The 21,137-nt window shown below is 37.2% G+C and overlaps 1 protein-coding gene and 1 pseudogene across 3 annotated transcripts in view; one reads left to right on the top strand and one right to left on the bottom strand.

The window, feature by feature from the left end:
* DACH2 (dachshund family transcription factor 2) overlaps nt 1-21,137 on the top strand; it is a 664,401-nt gene that overhangs the window by 205,448 nt on the left and 437,816 nt on the right. The gene's annotated exons all lie outside the window — the stretch shown is intronic.
* LOC111823034 lies at nt 19,741-19,868 on the bottom strand (annotated as a pseudogene).

Raw genomic sequence — 21,137 nt, 5'->3', positions numbered from 1 at the left:
CACCACCATCTTGATCGACTCCCTGTGGTTTTATTTTTTAATAATGATTTACACTTGGCTATAAAGCACCCACTGTATTAAAAACATTACATGAAGGGATTTGGGACATCTGGTTGAGGCAGCCCACTTAAAAATTGTATATACACATTTTACTCTTTGTTGCATTAAAAATTGTGCTTTTCTTATTTTGTCTAACTCTTCCTTTTCAAAAATCATTGCTTGTGATTTTTATAACTAAGTTGCACTCCAATCCATATAGAGATAAATCAGTTTTTATAAAATTGGGCTTGGCACAAAGATTATTAGAGGCAGTGGTTTTGACTAGTGAACTCATTTTAGAAAAAGCTTTAGCTTTACAGACAAAAAATGCACAAATATTACAGAAACTTCCCATGTACACTGTAGCCACTTTCCCTGTTGTTAACATACAACTAATGAATCAATTTGTCACAATTAATGACACAATATTGATATACTGCTATTAACTAAAGTTTATACTTTGCTCAGACTCCCTCAATTTTTCCCTAATACCCTTTTTATTGTTCCAGGATGTAGGATACCACCGTACATATAGTCATCATGTCTCCTTAGACTCCTTTTCGCTATGGCAGTTTTTAATATTTTCCTTGTTTTGAATGATCTTGACAATTTTGAGGAGTATAGGTCAGGTATTTGTAGAATGGCCCTCAACTGGGATTTGTCTGGTGTTTTTATTATTATTAAATTTGTTTTTTGGAGGAAAACCACAGAGGTAAAGTGCCATTTTCATCAAATCATATTAAGGATACACCTTATCATGACTTATCATTCTTGATGTTGAACTTGATCACGTGTGTCCTGTAGTGTTTGTCAGGAAGTGACTCTTACCTTCTATCTATAATATGCTTTTTGGAAGTTTTTGGAAGGAAGTCACTATGTGCTCCCCACAATTAAGTGGTGGAGAGTTATGCTTCATATTCTTAAGGGCAGAATATCTTCAGAAATCATTTTGAATTTTTCTACACAGTAGATTTATCTCTTCCCCATTTGTTTATCTATCTATTTATTTATTTCAGTATGAACTCATAAGTATTTGTTTTATACTTTGAGTTAAAATCCAGTACTACAATATTTATTTTACTGCTTACATTTTCCCAGCTTTGGCTTTTAGGAAATCTTTCAGTTGGCCCCTGTATACCTTTACATGACTCCGTGATTGTGGATTTTTAAAAGCACTTTCTTACTTTTTAGCACTATAAGATGCTCCAGGCTCATCTTGTGTAATTTCTACCCTAGTCCTAGAATCAGCCATTAAGTGAAGTTTTGGTTAGAGGAAGATTTGATTTTCTCAATGCTGAGCAAGTGTTAGAGGTGGCTGAGAAAGGGGGTCAAAGGAATTCTCTCAGTTCCATTTGTTTGCTGGCATCCTAAATTTTTCATCATTCTGATAATGTACATAGGCCTTATTCTCTCCAAACATATCTGCCCATTTATTTAATAACATCTAGTGAGAAGAGAATAAAAAGCCTCTTGGTCTTCTACAGACACACACCTTCATGGTCATGCATAGATTTAGAAATGTACTATGCAACTCTCTAACATATATCTTTTCTGTAGTCTCAACACCCCCTACTGTGCATCCATTATACTAGTTTGTCACAAGTTCCTGAATCACCCTGTATTCATTTTTCCACCCACAGAGATGATTTGGGGTAGAATGGTTTTGAGAAACATAAGGTTAATAAAAAACATTGTTCATCAAATTTAAACAAATTTGTCTTATAGCCTATAAAGTTTAAATTAGCTCTATGAATCTATAAGAGAAGAGATTTCTCTGTCTTTTTTGATTAAAGGAAATATTTTGTTCAGAGAACTGGTAGTCCATGCAACATACTTTTGGAAATGCTACTATGGTGACAAGAGTTCTGAATCTGTAGTCAGAAATCTTGTGCTTCATCCCTCAGTGAAGCAACAAATAGCTCTAGGATTATAAACAAATTACTTCACATCTATAAGTCTCTGTTTTTTATCCATAAAATGGAATTATGAATGTCTCTCACAAGGTTGTGAATAACAAAAAAAAATGAGCAAATGTATGTAAGAATTTTTTGGAAATGCTAAAATGCTGTGGTAATTTAATAAGCATAATGTAGGTGGGGCACCATGCCTTTATTTTGCTGACCACTGTTGTCTCTTGTATCTAGCATATATTACTGACATTTACTATTCAATAAATATTTATTGAGCAATTGAATTATATTACTAATACTTACATTATGTTTTATTTCTCTCCAAGTGCTATATAACAGCTTTTTACATGTTATAAATTGTTTTTGAAATTAGGAGCAAGTGCTCCCAGCCAATGACTGGCTGCATTCAGATTAGATTTTATTGCTTCAAGCTGACCAGATTTCCTTTTGAAATAAGGGCACGGGAGCTTTCACTCTGACACTGTGGTGAGGTAAAATTCCTGCTGCAGAGTCACTGAGTTGGTGCTTGAAAGAGAGGAACACCTGTGAACACAGGCTGTCAGAAGGCCTATGGGGCCTTTAGAGTGTTAAGGCTACTGCTGCTGGATTGGGAAGCAGTTGGGAGCACTTTGTCATTCCTTCTTGTGCAACCACAGGAGACCAGAACTACAGGATTTTTACTTTCTTTGGACTTATAATTTGTAGAGCTGTGATGAGGGTGGTAGGGAAGGCCCTGTTAAGCAATTTATTTTGGTGGGAATAGTAGTGTCCGGATAGTAACAGGAACAGAGACCTCACATCATCCATTTTGCTTAATCCCCTATAAAACAATGCATTCTGTAGGCATTCCCAGAGATAAACGTTCTATGTTCCAGCTTCTCTTTTTAGAAAATCAACTGAAGCATGTTTATTATAATTGATTTTGATAATTGACAACCTCCCTAAAATTGCTACGTGATTATTTGAAGTCTAGGAAGAAACCATTCAGCTTTGGGAATTGTAAATATATTTATGTCAAATTCTAGGCTTGTGGGTTAGTTGGTGAGAAAATAGGCAAGGTCAGTTTAGGGGTCTTTCCTTTCTTAATATTTAAATCACAACGATACCCACTAGCGAAGCTTTCCCATCATGTATTTCATTAACCTGGAAAATAGAAGTGCTTTAATTAATCACACACACAAAAACAATAACCTCTGTATGTGATAATGGTATCCTAACATTTTCACAGGTGTTGGTTAGAGGTACACATTCTTTGAAGATTTTAACAATTTGTAGCTCTTGCTCACACTCTGGGATAGTTAGAAATTCTCCCCACCTCCATGTTCTCTTCCCCCTCAAAAGATGAAGTATAACCTTTAAGGCTTGTATAAAATGTGTGTGTGTGTGTGTATGGAGAAGGGAAAGGGAAAGCTTAATGTTAGAGTGTACAATAGTACTATGTCTGTATTGCCTGATGGATTTACTATTTCCCCCTGAATCTTCTGCTTTGAAAAAATAGATTTCCCATTTAGAGTATCAACTGGTACCTTTACTAAATTATTTATTGCATGTTTTAACCAAATATACTACTTCTTTATTTAATTGAAATGAATAGATTGTGAGACAAGACATTATTCCACATATGTTCTTGAAAATTTTGCAACTTTCCTAGGTAACATATAATCATCTTTAAAATAGGCATTTATAGGAAAGAAATTTAAGCAAACATTTCAAACCTAATCCAGAAATTACATTTAGGAATCTTTCCTTTCACTTTGCATATCCTTTGAGTTTACTGAATTTGTAGCAGTGCAGCTAAATTCCAGCAACTGCGAAAATAATTAGTGAAATTATGTTGGAAAATTTTGTAAGCAAGTGAAGTTATTATTCATTCTGTGCCACACTACACATGTAGGAGGATGTGTTAAATGATAAATTAGGCATGAAGTGCTTTAATCTGCAAACCGAACATGTTAGCAAACGGCTTGTGTTTGTAATTAGTATTTAGGGCCACATGAGAGTGCCTCTTTTAAAACAGTGACAGGAAATTGTTCCGTTTAGGTTGTCATACCAACCAAAAGAGTTCCATTACTTCTGTTGGGTTGAGCCTATTATGCTATATACTTATGTTTGTGAACTACAAAAATAAACTATTTAATAATGCAAAGGAGGTTGGGATGCCAAAATGCCGAACTGACAAAGTCCAAATGAATGCTTGAAAACTCCATAACAAGCTTAAAATGTTCCAACGTTGTCATGACATTTCTTTTACAAAGCAATTGATGTCTGGAAAAAAAATCTTAAAACTAGACGAAAATGCAAATCCCTTTATGACAGTATGTGGCTGTCACATTCATAATAACAGACAATAATTGATGATTTATGAGATGACACCATGGCAACAAAGTCTTTCATCATTGGCACCCCTTGGTTACTTTTATATCAGGGGTTTTCCAATGCTTGTGAAAAGTTTCCAACATGACATACAAGAAAGACTACATGTATCTTAATCCATTAGATCTCATTTAGTGCAGGTTGGAAGTGTTGCAGAGATTTTCAAATCATCTGGCAAAGTGAAAGCTAGTAATGTCTTTAGTAAAAAAAAAAAATCTCTGTTAAACTAGTAAGCATGTTCAGGAGCTGAAAATGGACAGATTTCTTTCTGTCACTTAACCTTTCAAAGAAAACCCATAATCCCTCTCTCAAGTTTGAGTGCAAGCTGTTAGGTTGTTTAAAGTTATGGTGTCTGATAATATTCTTATATAGGAAAGTGGGATGAGAAGAATGGGAGTACATTGACTTGCTTTGAACACAGAGCAAAGATTTCTTTTTCTATTTTATTTTAACATTGAAGTCTTTATAAGAATGGAATAAATGTAAATTGGATATTCTAGAATGATGTTTATATGGTGAGTAGTCTGTGGAATAACATGTTATCATTACTTAGAGGAAATAATCAATCAATTTTTTACCGTAAATTATTTAAAATATTGAAAATATAAATCTCCTGCTTTTTTTATTGTCAATTTATAAAAACTCTTCTCTGTAAACACGAGTCTGTTTATGTTCTGCTTGTGCATTTATTTTTTTTAAACTCAATTGTTGATAGATTTGTATTTATTGCCATTTTATTGTTCATATTTTTTTATCTTTTTATTCCTCTTCTTCTTAAAGAAGACCCTTAACATTTCATGTAATACTGGTTTGGTAGTGACGAACTCCTTTATATTTTTCTTGTCTGGGAAGTTCTTCATCTGTCCTTTTATTAGAGCAATCTTGGTTATAGGTCCTTGCTTTTCATCACTTTGAATATTTCTTGCCACTCCCTTCTAGCCTGCAAAATTTCTGTTGAGAAATCAGCTGCCAGTCTTATGGGCACTCCCATGTAGGTACCTAACTCCTTTTCTCTTGATGCTTTTTTTTTCTTGATGCTTTTAAGATACCCTCTTTGTCTTTATTTATCTATTTATTTATTTATTTATTTATTTATTTATTTATTTATTGTGGTGACATTGGTCAACATGAACATATAGGTTTCACGTGTGGGTTTCTATGTTACAAGATCTGAATATTGTCTTTATCTTTTGCATTTTAGTTATGATGTGTCTTGGTGTAGGTGACTTTGGGTTCACCTTGTTTAGGACTCTTTACACTTCCTGGACTTGTATGCTTATTTCATTCACCAGGTTAGGGGCATTTTCTATCATTATTTTTTCATATAGGATTTCAATTTCTTGCTTTCTCTTTTCTCCTTCTAGCACCCCTTGATGCAAATGTTGGTACATTTAAACCTGTCCCAGAGCCTCCTTATACTATCATCATTTTTTAAAAATATATATTTTATTGATTTTTTACAGAGAGGAAGGGAGAGGGATACAGAGTTAGAAACATCGATGAGAGAGAAACATCGATTCAGCTGCCTCTTGCACGCCCCCTACTGGGGATGTTCCTGCAACCCAGGCACATGCCCTTGACGGGAATCGAACCTGGGACCCTTCAGTCCGCAGGCCGACTCTCTATCCACTGAGCCAAACTGGTTAGGGCACTATCATCATTTTTTAAAATTGTTTTTTCTTTTTGCTATTCTGATTGGGTGTTTTTTGCTTCTTTATATTCCAAGTTGCCATTTTGCTTCTCAGCTTCTTCTTCTCAACTGTTGATTCCCTGTACATCATTCTTCATTTCAGTTAGTATATCCTTCATTTTTGTCTGGTTCTTTTTTTATGGTTTGCATGTCCTTTTTATGCTGATGAAGTTCTCTCTAAGTCCATCTACTCCATCCCTAAGTTCATTGAATATCATTATAACCAGTGTTTTGAACTCTGCATCTAGTAGATTGTTTGTCTCCATTTTGCTTAGTTATCTTTCTGGAGTTTTGTTTTCTTTCATTTCAGACATGTTTCTTTGTCTCCTCATTTTGGCAGCCTCTTTGTGTTTGTTTCTATGTATTAGGAAGAGCTGCTTCATGCCTATGTCCTGGTAGAGTGGCCTAATGCAGCAGGTGTTCTATAGGATTCAGTGGCACAGCCTCCCCAATTCACCTGAGATGGGCACTCCAGATGCATCCCTCATGTGGCCTGTGTACACCCTCCTGTTATAGTTAAGCCTTGATTGCTATTGGTAGATCAAGGGGAGGTATTTACCCCCAGGTTGATTAACTGCAAGAACTTCCTTCTACCACCCTGAAGTACCAGGTGTGCAGGGGTCCACCTCATGGAGCAGGACTTATTTCAGTAGGGCTCTGGTGCCCAATGAGCCCACCCTATCAGTGTGTCACTTGTGGAGGAGGTGGTTAGGTGGTACTTAGATGTGGTCTGAAGCTGTCCACTGGGTGTGCTGGTTCTGGGGCTACGTGCATGACCTACAAAGTGATCTGCAGATGGCTGCTACTTATTCTTGGAAATGCCCAGGAGTGGCCAAGCTGTGAACCAAGGCAGGCTACATCTAGTGCTGGGCCTGGGGCCACTTAGCAAGAGGTATGGGGCATGCGAGAGCCAGATGCTTCTTGTTTGAAGGACTTTAGAAAAGGCTGAAGCATAAGCCAAGTCAGGCTATTCCTATGAAAAAGCCACTGGAAACAGCTTGGGGGAGCCCGCAAGTTGGGTGGGACAGGTCTCAGGGAATCACCTGGGCAGTTCAAACAGTGATAGCCAGGTTGATAGAAACTCAGATATGGTGCCTGCCTTCCAGCTCTGTGGGGGAAGGTTTCAGAAAAAAAAACAATGGCTTCTGCCAGCACTTCTGTCCGGCAGAAAGCTGGCTTTTTAGCTCTTGCTTTTATGCTAGATAGTTCTGTTCCTCCCCTTATGTACCTAATTCCTTTCAAGCTACTGCCCCAACGTTAGAATTCAGAGGGAGTGAGTCTGAGTAAATCTGTGTGTGGGCCTTTTAAAAGGAAATGACTGGGACTCCGGCAGCCCTCTGTCACTCAGCCACTATCCTTGCTGGTTTTTACAGCTAGAAATTATGGGGACTTATCTTCCTGGCACTGGAATCCTTGACTGGGGGTCTGATGTGGGCCTGCAACACTTTGATCCTCAGGAGTGACCTCTGCAGCCAAGAAAACTCTAGATTTTTAACCATCACACATGGGTGTGGGATCAGTCTGTTCTACCCCTCTTACCAGTCTCAATTTGTCCTCTTTATATTCTTAATTGTAAGGTTTCCATTCAGTTAGATTTCAGGCAGTTCTGAATGATGGTTGTTCTGAGTTTAGTTGTAATTTTTATGTGGTTTTAGGAGAATGTGAGTACCACATTTACCTATTCCACCATCTTGACCGGTAGTTTATTCTAAATCTTCTTCTAGATCAGTGGTTCTCAACCTTCTGGCCCTTTAAATGCAGTTCCTCATGTTGTGACCCCAACCATAAAATTATTTTCGTTGCTACTTCATAACTGTAATGTTGCTACTGTTATGAATTGTAATGTAAATATCTGATATGCAGGATGGTCATAGGTGACCCCTGTGAAAGGGTTGTTCAACCACCAAAGGGGTCGCGACCCACAGGTTGAGAACCACTGTTCTAGATGGTAGTTATAGCACACAAGAAAACATGATTCTTTTTTTTTTAAATATATTTTATTGATTTTTTACAGAGAGGAAGGGAGAGAGATAGAGAGGTAGAAACATCGATGAGAGAGAAACATCGATCAGCTCCCTCCTGCACATCTCCTACTGGGGATGTGCCCGCAACCCAGGTACATGCCCCTGACCGGAATCGAACCTGGGACCCCTCCCACAGGTTGAGAACCACTGTTCTAGATGGTAGTTATAGCACACAAGAAAACATAAATCTTAATTTAATTAAAATGACACCAACTCTTATCTCAAGATTTTACTCTGTGATCTTGAATATATATGATGTAGAACAGTCTGTCTCTGTTTTCTAGGCATTCATAATTTAGTTGACCAAGATACTAGTTCTGATCATGAATAAACCAGAAAATAAACCCAAAGTGCTAAATTACAAAAGTTTAGACATTAGGCATAAGAATTAAAGTTACTTATAAGGTAAAATGTCTGAAATTATTTCAAACAGAATAATCAGTCAAGGATAAGATTATTTCAACTCAGACAGTAAATGAATTTGAATTGTAAGAAAAGTGTTACTTTAATTTTTGATGGCCCATATGAACAAAGGCACAGAGATATAAATATTTATGGCAAATGATGGAAACATTGCAGAACTCTGTCCCTCTTAACACTGAAGCAATAACACTGGTGACCAGTAAGAACAACACTTAGGTATTGAATAGCCACCTTGTTTGTTTCTTTACCTCCATTTTTTTCCTTTATAAAAAATCTTTTTATTGATTTTAGAGGGGAAGGCAGAGGGAGAGAGATAGAAACATCAATGATGAGGAGGATCATTGATTGACGGTCTCCTGTACGCCTCCTACTGGGGATTGATCCCGCAACTCGAGCATGTCCCCTGACCTGGAATTGGACCGTGACCTCCTGAGCCACATCAGCCAGGGCTTTACCTCCATTTTTGACTATTCTTGAGAGTTAGTTCCTCCTCTACACTGTTGCACACCACTGCTCTCCTTGATCTTAGAATAAAACTCAAAAATCTAATTTGACTTTCAAGGGCTTCTATCAGTGGTTTCTAACCACAGGTGATTTTGCTCCCACATTACATTTTGCAATATTTGAAGATATTTTCAGTTGTCACATTGGGTGGTGTTGGAGTTGCTGGTATCTAGTGGGTAGAAGCCAGGAATGCTGCTACAATGCTACCATGTACAGGGAAGCTCCTCAAATGCAAAAGATTATCCAGACTAAGATATCAATAGTGCTGAGGCGGAGAAATGATAAATGCTACCTTGTATGATTTAACCATGGCCATCTTTTAAATCTCATCTTAAGCGATTTCACCCTTACTATCAGTTCAATCACTTTAGTGTCCATGAATATTCCATTTTCTCTTTCATTTTCATAAATGCTGTTTTCTCCACCTGGAACACTTGTTTGTTTCCCTTCTTCTCATACCTCAACCCTTAATCCTGCTATACTTACTTAATTTCTATGTACAAGAGTGAGAAAAAGTAGGTTAAATTACATACCATTATTACCTAAAAGATAAATTATAGGTAAGGATATGAAATGGTAACAATAGTAATAAGAAGACAGATAATATACATAAATAATACAATAATTAAGAATAATAATACAACAATAAACTGTGTTTTGTGTACTCACAAGTGTAAAATTACTTTTACCCACCCTGTATGCCTATCAATTTGATTCTCTGTGTGCAGGAAGCACGTTTTATTCATCTTGTGTCTCCAATTGCTCAGCATGTTTTTGGAGATACAATAAATGCTTGTTAAAGAAATACGTAGATTGGTGTAAGGTTTTGATACTAAGCTAAAAATAGACACTAAGGATTTGGATTATTATCTATAATGGCTATGGGAATGAAGAGGAAGAAGTAAATTTAAGAGATACTGCAAAAGGAGAATTCCCACAGATTGATAAGTGATTCTATATGGATTGTGACAGAAGAGTCAATGATTTCTCCAAAGCAGGTATCCTGGAGGAATGGGTAAAGAAATGGGGGAGTTAGCAATGAAGCTTAATCTTGAGTCAGATGAGAATCTATTTTTACTGACTTAGTGATGCCTATAAGCAGCTGGAAATAGACTTCAGTATGGGTGAACTTACTAGTTCTGTGAGCATTTAACCTCAGTTGCTTTATCTGTAAAATGTGGAAAGTATGGAACCTACCTGATAAGGGGTTGTAAGGATTAAATGAGTTAGTACATGTAAAGTAATTATCCCAGTATTAGACACATAGTTAACATAATAAATGTGAGATATTATTATTATTTCCATTGATACATATGTCTTTTCCTTCTTTATTTATTTTTTTTTTGTTTCTTCATTTTAAAATTAAACCTTAGATAGGTACATCTACCACCTTTTTCCATGAAATCTTTCATGATGACTCAAAGGGAAGAGGATCATTTTCCTCCTGTAAACTCTTTTAGCATTTTACTTTAGCCACTTTTTTATGCACTTCTACCATACTACCCAGTCCTTCAACTGCATATGCATTTACCCTGTAAGTTCCTTGAGGGTAGGACTGTGACTTACTCACCTTTTCTTGGATAATAGAAAATGATAAATAAATATTAGATTATGATAATTAGGTATTATCTACACTAATAAAAGACAAAGTGCTAATTGACCGTACCTTCACCACACCCTAAGCCACGCCCACCAGCCAATCAGAGCAACTAAATGCAAATTAGCCCAACCAAGATGGCGGCCAGGAGCCACGGAGCTGGAGCAAGCAGGAGGCTTGGTTGCCTGGGTGATGGAGGAAGCCAAACTTCACGCCGGCCCTGAGCCTGCTGTGGCCTCTGCTCATGACAACAAAGTTTCAATTATAGAAGAAAAATTAATCCCAGATACCTGCTTCCAACCAGCCTCCACTAGGAGCTTGGGTGGCTGGGGGTTGTGGCCAGCCTGCAAACAGCCATCAGCCCTCACCCAGGCTGGTCACACTCTCATGGGGTGAGGGTCCCCGCTGAGGGCTTAGCCAGCCTGAAAACGGCCCTCAGCCCCTCACCCAGATTGGCCAGGCACCCCAGCAGGACCCCCCACCCTGAAGGGGCTGTGGCCAGCCTGCAAACGGCCATTAGCCACTCACCCAGGCTGGCCAGGCACTCCAGCAGGATCCCCACCCTGAAAGGGCTGTGGCCAGCCTGCAAACAGCCATCAGCCACTGACCCAGGCTGGCCAGGCACTCCTATATAATAAAAGGGTAATATGCAAATTGACCCTAACAGCAGGACGACTGGGAATGACTGGTCACTATGACACACACTGACTACCAGGGGGCAGATGCTCAATGCAGGAGCTGCTCCCTGGTGGTCAGTGCACTTCCACAGAGGAGCTCTGCTCAGCCACAAGCCAGGCTGACCGCTGCCAGTACAGCGGTGGTGGTGGGAGCCTCTCCTGCCTCCTCAGCAGCGCTAAGGATAGTGCCAGGGAGCGAGCCTAAGCCAGCAGGTGGTCATCCCTCGAGGGGTACCAGAGTGTGAGAGGGCACAGGCTGGGCTGAGGGACGCCCCCGAGTGCACAAATTTTTGTGCACCAGGCCTCTAGTAATTATAATAATTATCATTGGGCAATCATCCAATGTTGTGATAGTGGACTCTTAGAATTAATGTGTTCTCCCATTTATATTGAGTATTAATGCTCCTAATATTTTCAAAGAATATCAATTGTTTTTTGAAATAAAATAACATTTAAAATTAAGTAAGTGATAATTAATTTGAATAACTTAAAATGTATTTAATTGATGCTAGTTAAGTTTTATTATAGTATTATATTAATAATTGTTCATTAAAGAGCATTTTTATTTTTAGAGTATTTTTAAAAATAGATATTTTTAATTTATTAATAGTGAAAGGTCTTTTGTTTATAAGGTATGAAAGAATATTTTTGCTTTCAATGCCACAATGTTAAAGAAATAAATGTATTGAAAGGCTCATAAAAGACATTGGTGATGGTAAAAACTGAAATAACCAACATCTATCAATTTCCAAACAGACACATACCTTGTGACTTCCCTCAAGATGTATGATATAAAATATGTAGGTAAGTGTTCAGAACTAAATTCAGAAAATACAGCTCTGGGATGTCTGGAAACTTTTGTAGTTAGAGTATGTAACTTAAGAACTTCAGCATGAGAGGTTCTTTCATGTTTTTTGCGAAGAGTTGTCTTAGGTTCAGTGATTCAATAAACTGCTCTGTGCTTAGGGAAGTGTTTTATATTTGTAATTTATTTATTATACATAGGCATGGTCCCTAGTTGGACCAGCCTTTTTTAAACTATAGATACAAGTGCAACTGCCATTGAAGTCAACTGGGACTTCAAGTGCACATCTTAAGGACAGACTTTGCCTTTAGTCTGCTGTGTAAGCAAGGCAGTGTAATAAATGAATCTTAACTCTAAGGTAACTTGAGCATACTCTCTGATTTATAATGACCAGCTCTAACATCAAATCACTAGGTGAAACCCCATTTGGAAGACATAATTTTTAATATATTACAGTATTTCCTCCTAAGCGATTTCACTCTAATCTTATAAAAGCAGAACCTTTCCAAGTGTTCAGTAGCCTTAGTTAAGGTGTACATAATTAATCAATTTATTTTTGACATTTGAGATAAATTTTTGATGTGATTAGTTTAGCTAATAGTCATATGTACATTATTTACATGAAGTTGACAGCTGCTTCAAAGAGAATGGGTGTAGTTACCTGGCTACTGCATGAATAGAGGAAAATTTCATGAGAAAATATCAATATTTATTGCACCATTCATGAATATGCATCAACAGGCTGGCCAAAGGGTAACTGAAAGAGATAAACTAGCCCTAGTGGGCTTGGCTCAATGGGTAGAGCATCAGCCTGCGGACTGATGCTCCCAGGTTCAATTCTGGCCAAGGGCACTTGCCTGGGTTGCAGGCTCGATCCCCAGTTGGGGGCGTGTAGGAGGCAGCTGATCAATGATTCTCTCTCATTGATGTTTCTCTCTCTCTTCTTCTCCCTTCCTCTCTAAAATCAATAAAGAAATATATTTTTAAAAAGAGATAAACTATTGAGGTAGTATTATTCTATAAATACCTATCAATATCTGGTTGACTTCTCAGAACAGATTAGAGAAAAGGGCTAAAAATAGATGCAATTTTGTAAAAACATAAAAATATACACTGAAAAACATCTTATTATTGAACTTTTTATTTAAGCAACTCAAGTGATATTTAAACAGTTAAATTCAACTTCTTGGATTATAAAGGGAAAGTACCTTTTATTGCAATTATCTTTTACCCCCCCCCCCCCCTTTTAAGGCTTGGATTATGTCAACTTCTCCATGTACCCATCCTTGAAGGAAAGGGAACACTAAAAAATATTTCCCTTTTCCTGAACTCCTCTTGTACTTTTTGTTGTGCATCCCTTAGATTTATTCTTTATTTTATTAAAACTATTTATTGAATATCTACATATAGCAGGTACTGTTCTAGGTACTCAACATATAGTTATGACCAAAACAGACAGGAAACAAAAAAAACCTGGTCAAAAGGAACTTGTGCTTTAGTAGGTGGAGATGGGCAACAGACAAGATAAACTAATAAAATATATAGTATATTAAATAAGTCCTAAAGAGAAAAATACAGGTGGAAAGGGAGATTTGAAATTTGATGATGGGGGATGAATTAAAATTTTGAATAAGATGATCAGGGAAGCTTTTACTGAGATGATTTTAAGGAAAGACCTGAAGCACATAAGGAGTAGTAAGAGCTTTGACTGACTTCTTAAAAGACCAGCAAGAAGGCCAGTGTTGAGCAGAGTAAATGAGTGGTAGGATATAAGATGAAAGAGGTGACAAGGGACCAGAATATGTAAGTATTGTTTCTACTTTTAAAGAAATGAGAAGCCATTGGAGGGTTTTTAACCATGAATTATATTAAACCACAGATTATAAGAGTTAGAAAAAATGACCCTCAAGTAAGTGGATGACTCTTAAAAGGAGGGACATTTGATGATACATTTTGGTAACATGGGATCCAAATCTGAGTGTTTTATGGAGAGGGTAAAAAAGATATGGAAGCAATAATGAGGAGCATGGAAGACATTTACTTCACTTCTAGCCCAGTAGTATGATGGGTATGGGAGAGCAAGGAGCCAACACTTAAGTGGACTTACATATTTTAACCATGTAATAATGCATTTAACTGTGGTCTATGTAGGTATTATTCACTCAACTAATTGGCAAGAGTTATGAGTAAGACTGAATGAGAGTGTGGGAATGCAGAACTCTCCAGATTATGTATGTATTTGCCTTATTGTATTTGTAAAAACCTGGTGACAATAGCAAGTATTTTGTATAGGAAAACAGAACTTCAAAAATAGTCATTATGAAAAATAACACTAAAACTAAAATATGGTATCAGCAGTATTGTAAATTCAATTAAGAAGTCTGGTAGAGGTATTGGTAATGAAATTGACATGGTTTTAGCTTATATTTATATGACTTAAGACATAGACAAGACTCATATTAGCTTAGAAATGCTAAAATATTGACAGATTATATGAGAGAATAACAAATCCCTATAATAAACTTTGAGTCAAATGCTGGGAAAAAGATATTCTAGATTTTCACTGTATTCTTTTTTAAAAAAAATCATCTTTATTGTTGAAAGTAATGCAGATATACCCTTTTTATCCTCATTAACCCCTTCTAGCATGCCCCTCCCCCTGCCCCAGGCCTTCACCACACTATTGTCTGTGTCCATAGGTTACCCATATATGCATATAAGTTCTTTAGTTAATCTCTTCCCACCCACCCCTACCTTCCCTCTGAAATTCATTAGTTTGTTCCATGTTTCTATGTCTCTGAATCTATTTTGTTCAGCAGTTTACTTTGTTCATTAGATTCCACATATGAGTGAGATCATGTGATATTTGTCTTTCTCTGACTGGCTTTTTTCACTTAGCATAATACTCTTCAGGTCGCTCTATATTGTCTCAAAGGGTAAGAGATCCTTCTTTTTTATAGCTGCATAGGATTTCATGGTGTAAATGTACCACTTGGGCTGTTTCCAGATCTTAGCTATTGTAAATTGCGCTGCTATGGACATAGGGGTGATATATTCTTTGTGATTGGTGTTTCAGGTTTCTTAGGATATAGTCCTAGAAGTGGGATCACTGGGTCAAATGGCAGTTCCATATTTAATTTTTGGAAGAAACTCCATACTGTTTTCCACAGTGGCTACACCAGTCTGCATTCCCAACATCAGTGTTCTAGGGTTCCCTTTTTTCCACATCCTTACCAGCACTTGTCATTTGTTGGTGATGACCCTTCTGACAGGTGTGAGATGGTACCTCATTGTTGTTTTGATGTGCATCTCTCTGATGATTAGTGACGTTGAGCATTTTGTCATATGTCTCTTGGCCATCTATATGCATTCTAACATCTCCATTTTCACAGTTTCTGCAGAGATTAGAATGTGTCTGATCCATTGTCTAAAGAATAGTTTTAGATCCACATTAAAAGAAAAAAAGCATTAAAAGTACTTACTCTAATATTTTTAACTGAAAACTTCCTATCTTAAGAATTTTAAAGATGCCTTAGCCGGTTTGGCTCAGTGGATAGAGTGTGACCTGCAGATTGAAAGTTTCTGGGTTCAATTCCCATCAAGGGCACATGCCCAGGTTCCGGGCTCAATTACCAGTAGGGGGCATGCAGGAGGCAGCTGATCAATGATTCTCTCTCATCACTGATATTTCTCTCTCTCTCCCCTCTCCCTTCCTCTCTGAAATAAATAAAAAATGTATTTTAAAAAATAATTGTAAAGACCGAAAAAGAAAATATAGATGGGGGGATGCATGTGAATCAACGCATTAAAAAAAATAGAATTCATGTCAAACTGGATTAATTTCTTTTCTGGTCACTTAGAGCAAAGTTACTTTAACACTGAGACTTGAATTAACATGATTTAGCCTGAAAAGTTTCACTTCATATATAATGTGATAAGCAAATAAAACTGTGGGTTCAGTGACAGTATTGAGAACCAATAGTGCTATTCTATGTGCAAGAAATAAATCTTGAAAGTTTGGAAATCTAGTTGAGAAAACAACATAGCATAATTGAATGAGCATGATAGACCTGAATTCATATCCCTAGCTCTGCCACTTGCTTTATGACCTTTTGCCAATGATATAATCTTGTTGTGCCTCTATGTTCTTATTTATAGAAAAGGACAATAATAATCTCTAATGTGGAGAATTGAGCACACTATAATCAGATATTACTTTGTTATAAGAAGATAGAATGCATATAAAGTACCTATCATCCAGCAAAGGGTGGTTTATTATTATTATTACTAGAAGCCTAGTGCAAGAATTTATGCATAGGTGGGGGCTAGCCGGCCTGACCCAATGGGGGCTGATTGGGGCTGGGCCCGCAGGGGGGAGGGGCTGTGGGCGCTTGGCCAGCAGTCCCACCCCCGATCTGGGTTGAGGGTCAGATCAGGGGCCGGGACAGCCAGGGGGAGGGGCTGCAGGAGGTTGGGGGGGGGGGAGAATGGGGCCCTAATCGGGCCGGTTGGCCGCCATTGTGTGCATCATAGCAACCAGTCGTTCCAGTCGTTCTGTTGTTCAGGTCACTTGGCTTTTATATATATAGATTATAACACAAAATTTTTAAATTTCAATCAATTGTGATTACAAACTTGGCATGATTAGTGTAGATAAAAGTGTTGAAGAAGAAGAGATTACAGTGGCCTAGAATACTTTGTGATTCCATGAATTAAGGAATGGCATTCAGCTTTGTAGAATGTTGGGTTGTATTCAATTGCTAATGGATGGAGAAGAGCTTCTACATAAGGGTACACCATACCCAAAGATGCAGAGGAAGAAAGGAAACAAATTTTAATATGTAAGTTTAGGCAATTTTTCTAGGGCCTTGAGGCCCAAAAGTCTAAGAGCATAGGTATTACATATGAAAAGAATAGGCAGAATATTCAATCTCAAGGATGGATGAAGATTTTGCAGCAAAATCAAACAGTTCTTCAGAATTGGTTGAACAATTGAAAATGATGATTATTTGACTTCATTTTCTACTTTAGAAAGCTTTCTGATGCTCTCATTTCATTTGTTTCTCAGGCCATCCATGTGAAAAAGGCAATGATAGATATTATTTTTCTCTTTTTTTAGGTGAGGAAGCAAACATTGTGGGTTCTATAATTAGTAAATGATATGTCATTTGACTAAAACACAGTACCCCTTTCACTGTATTGCATAGCTGGAGTGCTGCTCAAAGTCACAGGTTCAAAGCAAAATAATTCTATTAGGGCTATTCACAGTTAAATAGTGATGGATTCTCAATTGCACCAGTTAGAAACTGTAAAGTCTAGTCTATGATAGTATTTGAATACACTATAATCAGATTTCACAATGTATGACAATTATTTAATAAGCATCTATGATATGCCAGAGATTGTATTCAACATAAGGGATACAAAACTGAATGAAACTTGCTCTCTACTCTCAAGCAGGTCAGTGTGTTTCAGATGTTGGGTTTAAATAGCTGATAGGGTGGGAAGTTCTGAGAAATCTTATATAATAAAAGGCTAATATGTAAATTGACCGAACAGCAGAATGACCAGTTGCTATGACTCTCACTGACCACCTGGGGGCAGATGCTCAACACAGGAGCTTCCCCCTGGTGGTCAGTGTGTACGAAGCCAGGCTCACAGCTGGCGAGTGCAGCAGTGGTGGCAGGAGCTTCTCCCGCCTCTGTGGCAGCGCTAAGGATGTCTACTGATGGCTTGAGCAGCCTAAGCCGTCAGTCAGACATCCCCTGAGGGTTCCTGGATTGTGAGAGGACACAGGCCGGGATGAGGGACCCTGCTCAAGTGCACAAATTTCATTCACTGGGCCTCTAGTATTATTTATAAGTATGTTAAATGTCATACTGGTGGTGTAATTCAAGTTTTATGAGAACATGTGAAAGGATTACTCTCCCTACTTTAAAGTTAGAACAAAACTCTCAAAGATGAAGTAAATAATACTGATGATTCTCTGAAATTATTGTCCTTATAAAAATTCTTTCTTTTAGACCAAAAATGGCATATTAGCTGCTTCCATTAGGAATTAGTTATACTAACTTCACGAGTAAGCCAGCTCCATTTGTGTGAGGATCTTGGGATTTGAGAAGTAGGAGTTTCATTGAAGTGGAGTAGAAAGAAAATATCTGGGAAGAGCTCTTCTGGGATGTGCACTTCATAGCTCTTTCTATTAGGACCTGGACACAAGACAGCCCTGGAACTACTATAGTCACATACACAACATATGCCTGCCCTCCCCCCGACTACGTCTTAAACTTCTGGAATACAGTTGTCAAAAAATTGTTTTGATAGCCTAGATCCAATATGGTACATATTAGTAGATACTCAATATAAAACTAAAATAAATAGGTGAATCCTCAAAATAAATATGAATTGAGTAAAAGGAATGGTTGAACTAAGCCAGAAAGTGATATTAAATTAAATAGAAGTACATTAAACCTTTACCCCAAGTCCCCAAAATTCCACCTTCTTTTATCCTTCCAGGATACTCCATGCCAGTACATTTTTTTTGAGGATAGTAAAGGGAAAGAAATATTTAGCTAATTATATATTTATCTCTTTCTTGCTGATGGTTTTTCAAGTTACTAATACAAAGCTGAACAATTTTTAGTTATTTTTACAGGCCACTACATATCCTATTATTCTTCCCAGGTAACTTAATGTGTGAGGCAATTATTTAAAAGACTATTCATGCCCCGGTCGGTGTGACTCAGCTGGTTGAAGCATCAGCCTGTGCATCTAAGTTTTGCAGGTTCAATTTCTGGTTAGGGCACATACCCAGGTTGCGGGTTCAATCCCCATTTTAACCGAGGTTGGGGTGCATATAGGAAGCAACTGATTGCTGTTTCTCTCTCACATTGGTGTGTTATTCTCTCTCTCCCTTCCTCTCTAAAAAACTCAATAAAGACAAAACATATTCTCAGGTGAGGAGTAAAAAAATAGTAAAATAATTAAAAATAAAACAAGAGTATTCATAATTAAGCTACCAATGATGACAGAAGCACTTAGAGTAGTAACTGGGCAGAGTGGCACTTGATATTAATATACAAAGAGTAATATAGCAAATATGAGAAAAGTAGTAAAAACTTATATTTTTGACATAATTGTTCTGACACTTATTTCAAATTGATAAATGTCATCCATCTAAACAGAAGACTAAACCAAAGTTTGCTCTGAAGTAACCAGGTAAGCAGTATGTAAGACAAAGCAGTTCCCCAAAGGCATTCTTAGTACATGGTCATTATTTAACATTAGACTGGAAATAAACAATGCTGACAGAGTGTGTTGGGGAGCTATGATATATGAACAGTGTCAATGCTGTAGGCTGATAACCTATAGCTCGACATCCTTATCTATAAACTTTGACAGATACATCACTTTGTTATTGTCGATTTATTAACTTGCTTCTTTGATAGCAAAAGATAATCTTTCCGCTGTCTAAAGGAGCAGTACTTTACTAAGTGAAATATTTGCAAAGCTGTAAGTGAAGTTCAGTTTTTACTGAGGAATAGTCCTTTACATTTGGATTCATATTAAGTAGCTACTTCTCAATACCGGGTAAATTTGTTTGCATATCAATAGCAGACAATAAACTGTTTTGTCATATTAAATTATTTATGTAAAATCATCATGACAACTTCCTTATAAAAATAATACTTTGTTAGAAAATGTTGCTCTGGTTGTTTAAATTAAGCATTGTTGCCTAATAAATTAGTATTTTGGTCTTGTGAATTTTATTAAACTGATAAGAACAAATACTACACTTGATCTTAGCCAAAAGGCAGAGAAGCGATGGTCTTGTGAATTTTAATTAGAAAATAACAGCTGTTCCTACTTGGAACTGACTACTTGTTTTTCTAGTAGTTTAGTACTCAGTGGATAGACAAGCCTCCACAAATACATGGGAAACTAAGTCAGTGTCTGAGATTACAAAAATAATCTTCTAGTGACACTTTTTCAACAGTTTGGTTTTTTGCTTGATAGATTTCCTGCCATTGACCTGATATCAGTCACCTGATATTAGATTAATTCCTGATGTCAATTTGAAATTAGTTGTCTCAAATCCCAAACCCCATGTGTTTGATGCAGATCCTGATTGTGCTTATTTTTCTTACCTTTTCCTTTACCAAGAATGTTATAATTTAGCCTATTTTCATTGAAGAACATCTCATTATCCTGACATACAGAGTGTCCTTGTTGTGTCCCCTTTCTGAGAATCTTTAATTGATGATACAGCCCGTCTTTCTGACGCACTGCAGGGTCTGTCCATTCATATTAACCATAGAGTTTATTGTCAAAGTTGTGCTTAGGAATTGAGAATGGTTTCATGAGCTATAAAGCTTTGGCAAGTGTGTCAAGAGTTAGTCTACAGGAAAATGATGTTCTCCTTGTTTAGATATATTTCAAATATGTTCTCTGCCTGTGTCCTGTTAAATAGAACAGCATTGAAAGAAAAAAAAAACGAGACTTAAAGCAGATTGACGTTATCACAGCTGGGATCCTTTTTATTTCAACTTATGCTCCATTTATGGAGAAAATGGTTAAAAGTGCCAAGTCAAGGTCATGTAGTTTCCTCATTGCTCTTTGTGGTGCTCATTGACACTGGAGAACAGAGCTCTATTGAAAGCAAACTAGTCACATTTGTTTTCATTTTGCTTAATTCTATATATTTTCCTTTAATTTTTTTTGCGATAAGAAAAAGAGAATAATGGTTTCCCTGTCTATTTTTATTCTATTTCTATAACATTTTAATGGTAGGATACCATCATGAATTTTTAAAAAATCTTTGTTGTTGAAACTATTACATATGTCCCCTCCCCCCCCCATTGACCTCTTCTAGCCCACACCTAACCCCCACCCCAGGCCTTCACCACTCCATTGTCTGTAAAGATGAGCTCTTTAGTTTTATTCCCATTTTATGAATATATGCATACAAGTTCTTCGGTTGATCTCTTACTCCCCTCCCTCCTGTCCCCCAACCCTCCCTGGCCTTCCCACTGCAGTCCGACAATCAGTTTGAGGCAAGCGTCTGCCACTGTATTTATTATTGTTCAAAAGTTTGT

The sequence above is a fragment of the Myotis lucifugus genome, unplaced genomic scaffold (genome assembly GCF_000147115.1).
Source record: "Myotis lucifugus unplaced genomic scaffold, Myoluc2.0 scaffold_4, whole genome shotgun sequence".
Classification (NCBI taxonomy): domain Eukaryota; kingdom Metazoa; phylum Chordata; class Mammalia; order Chiroptera; family Vespertilionidae; genus Myotis; species Myotis lucifugus.
The sequence above is the reverse complement of the archived record's forward strand: the minus strand, read 5'-3'. Positions and strand labels throughout refer to the sequence as shown.